The sequence below is a fragment of the Triturus cristatus genome, chromosome 12 (assembly GCF_964204655.1).
Source record: "Triturus cristatus chromosome 12, aTriCri1.1, whole genome shotgun sequence".
NCBI classification, from domain to species: domain Eukaryota; kingdom Metazoa; phylum Chordata; class Amphibia; order Caudata; family Salamandridae; genus Triturus; species Triturus cristatus.
In genome coordinates, this window is record NC_140595.1 from 95096567 (window position 1) to 95109995 (window position 13429).

Consider the following 13429-nt stretch of genomic DNA (forward strand, 5'->3'; position numbering starts at 1 on the left):
CCTCTCTCCTTTGGTGTAGTGCGTGAGGCTACCAACCCCACCAGCACCTCTGCACCCGGACACCCCAGGGCAGGTAAACTCGAACTGCTGTGAATACTTTGGACCTTATCCCCCTACTATCTTAAGTCCTGAAGGGGATCCCAGAAACCTACTGCAAGTAACTGTATACCGTATATGCCATGAGAAAGCAATACGCGTAAATACGCATTTGAGTGAACATTTCCTTACCTGTGAAAGTTGATATTTTTAAAAGTACTTACTTGCTTACAAATTTATTGGAGTTATTTTTTCTAAATTGATCTCAGATTTATTCTTTGAGTGTGTGTCTCATTTATTGCCTCTGTGAGTACAACAAATGCTTAGCACTACCGTCTGATAAGCCTAAACTACTCGCACACACTACCACCGAAGAGCATTTAGTGATATCATTTTTGCCTCTGTAAACCAATAAGGGTTGCCTTGACTCTCTACACAGTGTACCTTGTTTTGTTCCATTATATAGAGAGCCAACATCCTACAGGCGGGTATTCTATAATTAACGTGACCAAACACTTTGACTGTTACTCTGCCTTGCTTTTGGGACTTCAATAAGATATTACTTTCACAACAGCCAAATTTTAACAGGGATCTTTTAACAAACACATGACATCAGCCCGGGCATGAACCAGTCCTCGTATGTCTTACCTATTTCAAAAGAATATTTTAAAATTAACTACCATTTCAAATGCTCTTTAAACACTTAAAAATATGTTTGGGGAGGAAATGTTTCATTGTGGCTATAACTGCTATAATTGCTAAAATGGCTATAATTGCTAAAGTCATTTTTGCCCATTTTTAACTTAATATGAGATGTACTCGCCTGTTTTTGTTTACCCTGAACAACTGCTTTTCTTGATTGCTTCTGTTCATTTAAAGCGCTCTAATACCCACAGGTCTAGCCAGCACTATATAAAACCTTTCAAATAAATAAATAAAATGCCAACTTCGAGACTGGGAAACCAAGATCGGATCTTAGTCTCTGCTCATTTAAAACTGAAAAACATTTAAGCATGCAGTACATTTTGCATTAACAGTTTGTCTTTCTAGTTCTCTCAACCAGTATCACACTTAATCATGCACCACTTGTGCTCAGTTAAAGAGGATAGTCTAACACACCATCAGACTCCTTGATTTCTGGGTTTTGAGAGCAACAGCTGTTGTACCTTCAAAATAAGAAAACTCCATCATTTTGTAAGAAGTGGAAAGTACATGTGGCTACCATGACAGTGTAAGACCACAGGGGACATGCAGGTTCCACCTGTCAGGCCCATGGTCTGCCCTCCTACTTCCCTCTACCTCCGTCCGCCAGCAGTTACTGCAGTGAACTGGACATAAAGGGAGCAAATGTGGATTGTTACTAAGAGAGAACAATTTGGATTGTGAATTCTAGCATTTCTACAAATGTGAGTAACTCTACCTCACAGTCCTTTCTGGCTCCGCCCACCAGGGGAAAGAGGCAAGTTCTAAGACAATATAAGGACTCTTTGAAAACTTTTCGGAGGAACTTCGGTCCAAACTGCTGTAGAATTTTATATTTAAAGAGCAGAGTTTATAGAAATCATGTGTGAAAGGTCAAGTGGCAGCTTACTGTTAACTTAAATGTGGAAACCTCTCTGAAGCAAAATATGCTTCCTTAGCTCTGGTAGAGCAGACAAAGGTGAAGGGAGTAATATTTTGACATGTATACAATACAGTGAGCAATGGAAACACAGATAATGCCACAGTAGGTTGGAAATACCTGAATGAGGCAGCAGGAGAGGTTATCAACCAACCAACAAAACTGTAACCAAGATGCTTGTTAAATGTTTTTCAAGATAAGTTGCCCTCCCTTAAGGTGATCCAGATTTCTCAAAACCAAGTGTGGTAAGGGTAAATCATCTGGGGTCCAAACAAAATAAGGTTGTGCACCTTTCAGTAGTTTTGTTGAGTGAGTACGAGGAATTGAAGTTGAGCTCAGATAGGTCAGAGAATGTCATGTCTCATAGAATGTGTACCCCTACACTGATTATCAGATCCAATCTCAGTCCTGCGTCCGACTCTGGGCCACACTTGCCTCCCCGCAGGTAGACAGATTTTACAGCTTGTTGAAGAATTGGATCTTGGAAGTCGCCCACCAACCAGGTCCAAATTTGTATTAAATGGGCCTAAAATCTGTCATCAGAAAGGTCAGTTTTGAGCTGGGAGTACCCCCCTAGCCCATTAAGGTGACGATGTTCAAGGTCATTTGGAGATGTGACTCCCACGGATCTAAAAGATCAAAAAATTCTGGCTTTTGCTGCAAGGGTATGGTACGGAGGAGCAGAGCCTGTGCTTTTTTACTGTTTGCAGTTGAGTGATCGCCCTCCCTTATATACAGAATAACAAAATACCTTAAACAGTAGGCTGAGGCACCCATTTTAGATGACACCTAGATTTATAAGGTCATCAAATAACATTCATGTGGGACACCATTTTCTAGAACGGGGCTTTCTTTAACAACTGATGCATTCTGGGCAGTGAAGGCTCTGTGCATTACAACATGAATTTGGATTGTCCTAGCACACCTGGAGACAGTGATTAGCGAAAGCAAAGCCCAGAAATGGAACCCGGTAACATGATGACCTGTCCTGAACGTATACGGAAACCCTGTGCATGTGGCTGTTTACTAGTGGCAAAGTTTGGCACCAGCAGTTCGTGGTCCAAAATGGAAACTGTTGGGCACTAATACAGTTAAAGGACACCGTGGTCAAAAATGGTCGCCGTGTGAAGGACATAAGAGGGCAAGCACTGTTTCTTACAAAAAAATACTGGGTGCTTGGATAACAGAAAGGAAAGTAAATAGAGACAGGGTTGGCATCACATAGCAAGCACTTGTACAGACAAGATTGTTTGTCCTTTTACTAGCGGTCTGATTGGGAAGATGTAAAAATAGCAAGGTGCGGCCGGAATGCAACAATAATTGTTATTATTTGATCGCGTTTATTACTCTTCACAGCCCATATAGACAAGGATCACAAATGTCCCCTTTACTCCAGCCGGGGGATTTCAGATAAGCGCAGCTTTCGGGGGGGGGTATATTTGGGGTGGGTTTGTTCTTTCACACATCCTCTCCACTGCCTTTTGAAATCGAAACCTTATAGAGGGAACGGGTCGTACCTGTCAATAGTGCAGCAGGTGCAGTGGTTTGAGGACCCCACTGCACCCCGATTATAGCTGATTTTACAACTAAAACAGGAGAGTGGGGCACATTTCCTTCCATTGCTTTAGGGCCCATGAAACCCTGCACATGCAACAGTTTCCTTTGGCAGCAAAGGTGTTTTCCCCTTTCAACAACCTTGCACCTAGCTAGCCCAATGCAAACAGAACTAACAGCCAAGGCGAAAAACAGCATCTGCCCAAGAGCCCGATAAAAAGTAATACTTTACCTGAATTTGTATGTTTTTTATTGCTCGGCTGGTAGAACCGCTCCACCCGCTCTGGGAATCTTTAGCAGCAGCAGCGGTGGCGCCGAGGCCCTCCTGACGACACCTCCGTCCCCGCGAGGCAGGGTAGGGCCTCGGCAGAGGGGCAGGGCCGCGGTCGGTAGGCACACCCTAACATTTCGAGTTTCCCTAGGAACTCGACAATGAGGCGGAAGGCTGGCCGTGTTTACACTTCGATAACAGGACGCACGCGAGGCCTGCGCGAGCTGGGCTGCACGGAGCGCGGCGCGAGCGGCCCGGCCACTCCGGTGGAAGAAAGGGCAGGGTGAAGGGTCACGGGGACACGCGCTGCTGGGGCTGCATGTCGCTTGATGTAGGATGTCAACTAGGGTGCGTATGAGGTCGGCGTTCACTAGAAGCCTGGGAGGATGTGAGGCACTCCTTGAAAATACTACTTATGAGGAGGGGCCGTGACTCACGAGAGGCGAAGCCTTCCGTGGGTGGGTCACGATAAATCCCATAACCATTCCCTCCCTCAACAATGGTAGAACTAAAGCATATTACACTCTATACATCTGGTTTGCGCCTCTCTGTGTTTTTATGTGCACGATATAAACACAGTTGTTTAACTACAACCAGAGCACAAGTGGTTAAATCTCTGCAGCGATGTAAAATCGTCGATGTTTTGTAAAGTGATTCTATACCAGAATCTCCGAGGCATTAAGTGAGCTGTAGTATTAACACGTGCGTGACATTTGGCCTGCAGTAATAAACGTCTGAATCTGCTTTTATTAGAACACGTGTTCAATATAACGTGTTATTAGCATCACTGGCATTGCATAACTGATACATGCTGATGAAAGAAATATTTAAGAATAACACATTCTTTGAAAGTAGTGTTCCAACGAACACATATTCACATATTTATTAATAAATGTAAATGTATTGTTTAGGCTTTTGTAGAAGAAATACACTCAACGCCTAGTTATTGTGATTTGTGTCTCACTCAAATGGAATTAACCCCTTTTGCTCTAGTTATGGGTAACACCTTTTTGACGTGTTTTATTTTGTTTGATAGCAAACAAATTTAGGAAACTGAACAGTGCTCTGATACAAATTGTGTGTCGTTGAAAACCAGTATACTGAGTATGAATGAATGAATGAATAAACTTTATTTGTGTGGTTACTCAAAACCATTACAGTAGAAAAAAGAGCACTGCATTTAAAAGAAAGAAATCGGATTAAGTATACTGAGTAATTGCATTACAACATCCACCAATTTGGATCCTTCCTAAGCAGGTGGATAAAACATTTACACCCATGCATATACCACATGAAATACACAGTTTATGATCTACTTCCTGCAAAAGAAAGATCTTGAATATGGGCGATACACCTTCCACTCGACACCAGAAGACGGACTCATGTCACACTCCCTAGATCGCAAAGGACTGAGAAATTGACACACCCAACGATAGGGACCACAGGATAATAGCCAAATTACAATCATTCAGTGTTATATGGACAGCATTTAATAAAATAACATTTCCTGATGTAGGATCTTAAGTATACCAATAAACCTACGTATGATTTTTTTTATTTTTTTTATTTTTTTTTATTTTTTAAACAGACTTTATTGGGTCACAAAACAGAATACAGTCAATCCCCTTCCCCATTACTCCGCCCTCCAGCCAATTCAGAGCGTAGAGCAGTGACCAGTCCACCAAACTGATCATAACTGTACAGCATTCACCCCATCAACAGCTATGCTACGAGGTAGTCCATCCACAGGATTAATCCACAGCGAGTGTGCGATATAACCAATATGCCCCCCGCCCCATCCCCCAGCAACCCCCCCAACATACCCCCCGCCCTAATCACCCACTCAAGCATGTCGCCAGTATTTCTCATAATTACATGCGTTACAAAGCCTCCCCTGCCACTTGTCGGATCCGCCTCCCACATACCACAGCAGAAATTGCCTCACGAGCATAGGGGGAAGCCTGTTACAGGGTTCTCAAGGGGCCGGGGTCTCATCATCCTCCACCGGATCCCCCCCGTCCCCCACAGCCGAGCGCTTGAACAATTCCAGGAGTGCCAACCATGCCCGGGCCCAATAAACCTACGTATGATGTTCTCAATATCACCCACTTTGTAATTTCTCCCGCTAGATCTCATATACATTGAGATCTTCCCTATTGCCATAGCTCAGATACAGCAAATGTATATAAAAATTCATGCTGACTTGAAACAGAAAATTTCTGAAGAGCACTTTTTTGCTTTCCTGTGAAAATTGGCTCACACACTGCTACCGAATAATTCATCTCCTCACCCTAACCAGCAACAGTGCCAGACGAGACAGAAATTGCAAGAAGACGCTGGATGCGGTTACCAAAGCAGATGGCACTCCCATTTGGAGTAGCTGCTTACCACCAGAAAAGGGTTGGTATCAACCATGTGGGGGCTCAGTCCTCACGTGAGAATGGAAGAAGCTGAGCAGTATCACAACCTAAGGATACCGTGGTCAAAACTGTGAACGTATGGAAGGATTGCACAGGGCACGGAATAATAATAATGATAATGAAAGTTACACGGAGAGGCACATGAGGAGAGCAGTGAAAGGTTTTCTAAGAATATTTAATTGGACACTGTGAGGCTTTGACAAATTACCTCCACATTTCAAGGTACCAACGTATCCTCATCCGAGCCGAACTTCAAAGATCACTTCATATCTGTAACTATATACACCATGTCAATGAGTTTACAATGAGCAATATATCTAAAAAAAAAAGGTGGCTAGTCACATGCTACTCTTTTCTGAATAGTATTGGTGTCATTGCTCCCTTCATTGGCAGCCAGAGTTATAACTCAAACTTTCTGGAAATGTGTTTAATGGCATTGATATAAAAAAAATAACCCTAATTCTTGATATCACAGGCCTGCCCTGCCTTTTAGATACTAAAATTGACGTTGGCACTATATCTGATCAGGCCCCAATATAACTAACCCTTAGTTTGGCACACCCACAGGGTACGTTTCCTTGGCCATGGATCTTCAATGAAATTGGACTTAAGAACCCGGTCCTTTGTGATCGTACAGGGATACCATTGAACCCTACTTCCTCCGAAAATGATACAGGAGATGTGGCACACGTGACCCTTTGGGATACGGCAAATTCGGGGAGAGCTCACATCCCACACTGCGACATTCGAATGGGCAAATATGCTCCGTCAACACGACTTGGAGACTCAGATACAAAAGGCGGAAGCACGCCACCGGGAGGGGGGCTCTAGCAGGACCTTGCAGGACTTTCGCCAACTACGGGGCAAGCTGGAACACCTCTTGATGAAGTAGGCGGCCAAAAAACTGTTTTATATTAATTAAACATATTATGAAAAAGGGGATAAAGCAGATAGGCTTTTGGCGCATACATTGCACATTCATGCCGCTCGTAATCACATCAGAGAACTAGTGGATGAAGAGGGGTGCCTTCACCATGAGACGGAGGAGATCATAGCAGTTTTTAGCAATTATTATTCAGCTCCTTACCTAGCTCAACAGCTTGATGCTCAGCTACAGGATGATTATTTAAGCACTTATCATCCTCCGCTTAGAACAGAAGAGTTACTCCTTTTGGAGGGTGACATCACCCCAGATGAGGTTCTGGCAGCAATCAGCAGCCTCTCTTCACGTTATGCTTGCCCTGATGGCTACACTGCCACTTTCTGTAAAGCATATGCCTCCTTCTTAACTGAGCCTCTAGTGTGCATTTTTAACTTGTTCCTAACATCAGGAGTAGTCAATGATACAATGTTGGAATCACATATAACCCTCCTGTTGAAACCTGATAAGCCAGCCACGCAATGCCCTCCTTATTGGCCTTTTGTGTTCTTCAATTGTGATGTGAAGTTTTTTGCTTCCATTTTGGTTGCTTACTTGCGCCATGTGTGGCTGACTATAGGTGCTCTGTCACAATAGGGCTTCATTCACAATCAACAAACAAACTATAACAGGAAGGGGTGGGAGCACACTGCTGACCTCCCAGCACAGTTCGCTCCTTAGCATTATGGTAAATGCAGTTTGTAGTGCACACTTACTTGGTATTTTGCTGGAGTGTTCCACCAAAGTTGGTGCAGATTAGTGCTGTACATCTCTAGACATATGTGTTTCTGGATTTTATCCGTCATCAGTTTAAATGCAAAGTTCGCCCCTTTGCATTTACCAGGATGCAAAGGGGCGAACTGTGCTGGCACTGTGAGGCAGTGTGCTCCCAACCCCCATTCTGTTTAAAAGGCTCCCTTATGCCAGCAAGCTGACGAGCTTTGGAGATGCACCTGTGTGCATGTGAGTGGTACTGTGACCTGAGAGGAACTTGGCAGCATTTCCAGCAGCCCCAGATGATTTTCTTTGCTCTCTAATACTGCAGCTCTCTACTGATGATGGGCTCAACCCAGAAACACTTGTCTAGAGATATACAGCAATGTCTGCACCAACTTTGGTGAAAAACTTCAGCTAATTTTGAAGTAAGTTTGAACTGTGTACTGCATTTACCAGGATACAAAGGGGCGGACTGTGCTGGTATGTGAGGCAGTGTGCTCCCAACCCCCATTCTGTTTAAAAGGCTCCCTGGAGCCAGCAAGCTTACGAGCTTTGGAGATGCACCTGTGTGCCTGTGAGTGGTACTGTGACCTGAGAGGAACTTGGCAGCATTTCCAGCAACCCCAGATGATTTTCTTTGCTCTCTAATACTGCTGCTCTCTACTGATGATGGGCTCAACCCAGAAACACGCGTTTAGAGACATACAGCAATGTCTGCACAAACTTTGGTGAAAAACTCCAGCTAATATTGAAGTAAGTTTGAACTGTGTACTGCATTAACCAGGATGCAAAGGGGTGAACTGTGCTGGGACTGTGAGGTAGTGTGCTTCCAGCCCCCATTCTGTTTAAAAGGCTCCATTGAGCCAGCAAGCTTATGAGCTTTGGAGATGCACCTGTGTGCCTGTAAGTGGTACTGTGACCTGAGAGGAACTTGGCAGCATTTCCAGCAACCCCAGATGATTTTCTTTGCTCTCTAATACTGCTGCTCTCTACTGATGAGGGGCTCAACCCAGAAACACTTGTCTAGAGATATACAGCAATGTCTGCACCAACTTTGGTGAAAAACTCCAGCTAATTTTGAAGTAAGTTTGAACTGTGTACTGCATTTACCAGGATGCAAAGGGGCGGACTGTGCTGGTATGTGAGGCAGTGTTCTCCCAACCCCCACTCTAAACAAACGATAACACTCGGTTGGCGGTGGCCCATGTGGAGTCACTCGACGCCGAGCAGGTATACAACCAAGTGGATTGGAGCTAGCTCATTAAAGTCCTGTATAGCGTCCGGATAGGCCCCAAAATGAAAAAGTTAATCCTGGCCAATTTTTAAAAGCCAACCGCTAAACTCAAAATCAATGGTTCCCTCTCCCAATCTATTCAGCTCATGCAAGGCACCCGTCAGGTATACCAGCTTTCCCCCTCCATATTTGCCCTCATGATGGAACTATTGGTAGCAAAGATACAGGCCAATCCCTAGATATCAGGCTTGACGGTGGATGGGGTTGAGCACAAGCTTGCCCTATTCGCCAGTGACATCATCTGCTTTATTACGAATCCCATTGTCACGTCCCTTCTCTAATGGAGGAGTTGGAAGGCTTCTCACAGATGTCAGGCTTCAAAGTTAATTTTACTAAATCACGGGGACTGGGAGTTGCCGATCCCCATCATAGCATTGAGGATCCCATTGGTCAGGTGGGCTTTCAGTGGGAGTAGTCAGCTATCGCTTAGCTAGGGATCTTTTTGCCGTCTCGAACAAAGGACTTATACATTTGCAATGTACCCTCCTTCTCACAGGATTTGGCCATTGAGCTATCAGACAACACTTGGGGGGGGCGATCTGGCAGAGGGCAACGTGGTCATTGATTTGTACTCACTACAAAGAAAATGCCTATAAGATATTTATCCGCTGGTACCCAATGCCTGTTCATCTGGTCAGGATGTTTGGGGGCTCTGATTTACGTTGGAAGGGATGTGGTGAGAGGGTTACCTTTCTAAACACACTTGGTGTGCATGTCCTAAGATCCAGCCTTTCTGGGTAGAGATAGAGAATCATTACCAACATCCACCTCCCACTTGACCCTCAACAGTTTTTATTGGGCGATCCTGGGGCAGATCGCATTTTTCCCTCGTCGACCCTTCAGGGCCGTCTTCTACCTCAACTACTTCTTGCAGCACGGCTCTGTGTGGCGCAATTCTAGAAACAACCACGCTCTCCTTCTGTAGCAATGTGGTGGGGGAAGGTTTGGGCTCTGTATGCCATGGAAAAGTTGACTGCTCTTCTTCAGGATAGGATGGCTACATTTGACAACCTGGTGTCCATTCACCACTTATGCTAACCGATCACAACGAACTTGAGGTCTCCACATGGCAATGTCGCGAATACTACGAGTGTCCGATATTCATGTTATGTCTCCTTCTGCATCAGATGCCGACTCTGTTGAAATGTGAATATTATGTGTGAATTTGGGATGGTATTTGTCACTTTCTTTCTATTGTATACTACTATGTGCGACTTGCTCTCCTCCTTGGATGTGGGCTTGATGTATTGTGTACGATGATTACATGCAATGCATTTTGTTTACTTGAAAATGCAAAATAAAGTTGTAAAAAAATAAATTATAACTCCAGCCTCATATTCAGCTAAAATACCTTAGCCTAAGTAATAGATCCTTTATGTCCCAGCTGAAGAGGATTGTTTTCAAGTCGGTGGTATTGAATGTCAACCTCATGTATAATAAATAATTAGTAGCAGTGACTTCAAATTGTGAGCCATTGGGTCTACTAATCGTGTCACAGATGTCCATTTATTTATTTTATTTATAAAGTTTTGTATAGCATGAACATGACCCAGATGGGTATCAGAGCGCTTCACACTTTGGAAGGGTAGGAATTATTAAAGGGGAAAAAAATGTCCATGTCCAAGTTACTAGAACTGTGTGGCAATGACTAGGGATTTGTGAGCGTTGATAGCAAGAGGTGTGAGAACAAAGATTGGGAGGTAAGTGATGAGATCAGGGGAATCTTAGATGAGCGTGTGCTACAATGGACAACGGTGTGTATTTTATGACATTATCGCTTGTCCATATTAATTGTAACAGTTGTCGTGTGAGATGGCTGATCAGAGAGTTGAAGAACGAGGGCTGAAAATGGAAGAGGGGTGAAGGGTAAGGAAGGAGGCACGAGGGGCAAGGAGCGATAACTGATGGGGAGGGGTGGGGATGAGGCATAAGGAGTGAGGGATGATGAGTAAGGCATGAGGATTGAGGGATGAGAAGTGAAAAATGAAGGATGTGGGGTGAGATTTGAGGGATAAGGGGAGCAGAATGAAAGATGGCTCACGGGTCATGCATTAGGGGTGAGAAGTGAGGAATCAGAAGTGGGGGTGAGGGAAGATGACGAGGATCAAGAAGTGAGGGATGGCAAATGAGGATTGAGAAAAAGCATGAGAAGGGAGGGATGGTTAAGGGATGAGAAGTGAGACAAGAGCTGTGAAGGTGAGGAATGATGGATGAGGAGTGAGAGTAGATAAGAACTGGATGAGAGAAGATGGGGGAGTGTAAGTAGTGACCAATGAGGAATGTCTTGTAAACATTATCACATGACATGTGAAGTGCTCTAATACCTTCGGGTCTTGCTAGCGCTATATAAAACTCAAAATAATAATAATAATAAATAATAATGAACGATAAGGACTGACGAATGAGGAGTAATGGGTGAGAAATGAGGAATAAGAAATGAGAGTGTGTTAAAATGGTTACTCTACAGGCAGTTTGCCAAGGGTGTGCATTCTGCAGAAGTCATCTACACTGCTCAGGCTTGCCCTACTGGAGCCTCGCCCTCTGTTGTTTGGCCTATTTGTGTTTTGCAAGTGGATTTTTGGTGAGTTCTCTGTAGCCGGGGGCATGCACAGTGCTGGAGCTTGCTGCATGTCTGGTCAAATGAACGGTATGAGATCCTTTTGGCAGCTTCTTGCTCCAAACAGAAGACATGTTCGTACATTGAGGTGGCAACAGGCACAGGGATTAACTCACATGGATGCGGACGGCAACAGGCAATGCATCAGCTCACTGATGACTCACCACCAGATGTAGCAATGCAAGCTATAAACACCATAACAATAATGCTTTTCAGCAACATCAACAGTTCTGCCTCGCTATTTGACAACCACGCGGATTAAACAGCAGCGTCCCCGCGACACATGCGTCTATTCGTATAGAAGTTCAGCAGCAAGCAACACTAAGGAAAATCAAACAATCTGATCATCATTGTGCTGACAAAAATGTCTCTGCTCCACCACAAGACCAGTCAACGAGAACCCCAAGAAGCAAGACCGCCCGAGTTCCAGAAGGACTACAGTATCATAGAAGTGACAGGAATGAGCTAGATCAATGTTTATAACATAAATGCAAATCTTTCAACGAATCAGACCATCAGCTTCCAAGTCCATTTTTGCTACACCAAGGACAAATTCAGTGTAGTAGACAGTCTTCATACAAAATCCCCAGAACCCTCTCCTTTTACTTATGCCACGATCTGGGGTGAAACCGAAACCCCTTAACCGTGGGCTGCATGAGCAGAAGGTAAATATTTGAGGGGAATTTACCTATTTTAGTTGAATAAAAGAATCTGTGACACACATGTCTTCCATTCTATTAAAAACGCTCCAATACTTAATCATCCTTTGATTACACTACATACATTTTTAATTCACTTCACCCCTCTCTTCACTACTATTTCTCACTTATCTTTTAAGAAACACTTTCAATCTTGTCCTCTCTAGTATCTTCCCATAAATTGTTTTACTCTAGTTTGACTGTCCTGTTATCATAATTCATGGTTCTCTCTTTTGTACTTTCTTTCTCATCTAATTTTAAATACTTATGTTTATACCTGTATAATTACTCCTTCCTCACATTTATTTCACTTTTAAGTTTCTTCTAAACGTAGTTAATTTCTTTTGCCCTCCTACTACCTTAAACTACTCATGAACCAATGTGTCTTTCATTTTAAACTTGATGGATGTCAGGCATTTGTCTAAATTGATATTCTCCAAAATGTGCATATATTGTATAGTTTGCAGTTAGTTCAGAACCCCTGCCCTTGTTTGTAGACTGAGTAAATGTATTGAAAATATTCTACAGTGTGTCCATTTTCTAGACCTTTGGACCATGTCCTTTCTATATGGAGGCCATAATAAATAAATAAACGATGCAAGATTGATCAGAGACTTCAATATCAAAGTTTAAGAGATAACCAATCCATCCTTGATTATAGAGGAGTTGGTTTTTTTTGGCCCCACACCTCTCAGAACGCTTCACCGAAAGCCCATGCAGTGACCCTAATTTTTATTTTTGTGATACAAATGCCTCTAACAAAGGAGAACAGAATGCATGAAACACCAGAACTGAAGTCCACCACAGGTTGGGGGCTGAACCCTTTTGCGCTTCCAGTAAATGCAGTTATCTCAACATTGAGGTCCATTTTAAATAGATTATTTTATAAGAATGCTAGAGATACGTTTAGTTTTATCTTCTAATCCAGCACATGTTAACCTTTATAAGTGGTTGCATTGTATTGCAGCATTTATCTTGTGTTAACTTCACAAAGTGAGGCACTGTAGCCCCTGTCTACATGGGCAGCAAACTATGGAGCCCATTAGCATGGCAATCCACCCGCCAACACACCCCACCGGATGGCCTATTACCCCCCGCCACATTAGCATGGCAGGCGGTACTGCGGCAGACGGAAAGACCGCCCGCTGGTTTTCCGCCGGTAGGCAATCGTCCCGATTGACTACCGTAATATGGTGGCGGTGCCTAGCAGGCACCGCCACCCATATTAGTATGTGGCATTTTCAATGCCTTTCCATGGCTGAGACTCCGCCATGGAAAGGCA

General features: G+C 43.7%; 1 protein-coding gene across 4 annotated transcripts in view; it reads right to left on the reverse strand.

Moving 5' to 3' along the window:
* Positions 1–13429, reverse strand: part of BNIPL (BCL2 interacting protein like) — a 161739-nt gene that overhangs the window by 132039 nt on the left and 16271 nt on the right. Inside the window, exon 1 of one of the 4 annotated variants that reach the window (XM_085639875.1) lies at positions 3444–3832. The exons of 2 other annotated variants lie outside the window; for them this stretch is intronic. The gene's annotated coding sequence lies outside the window, so the exon portion shown is untranslated. Of the gene's footprint in view, positions 1–3443; positions 3833–13429 lie in introns of those variants that run through there. One more of the 4 variants, XM_085639877.1, reaches the window with a different exon arrangement.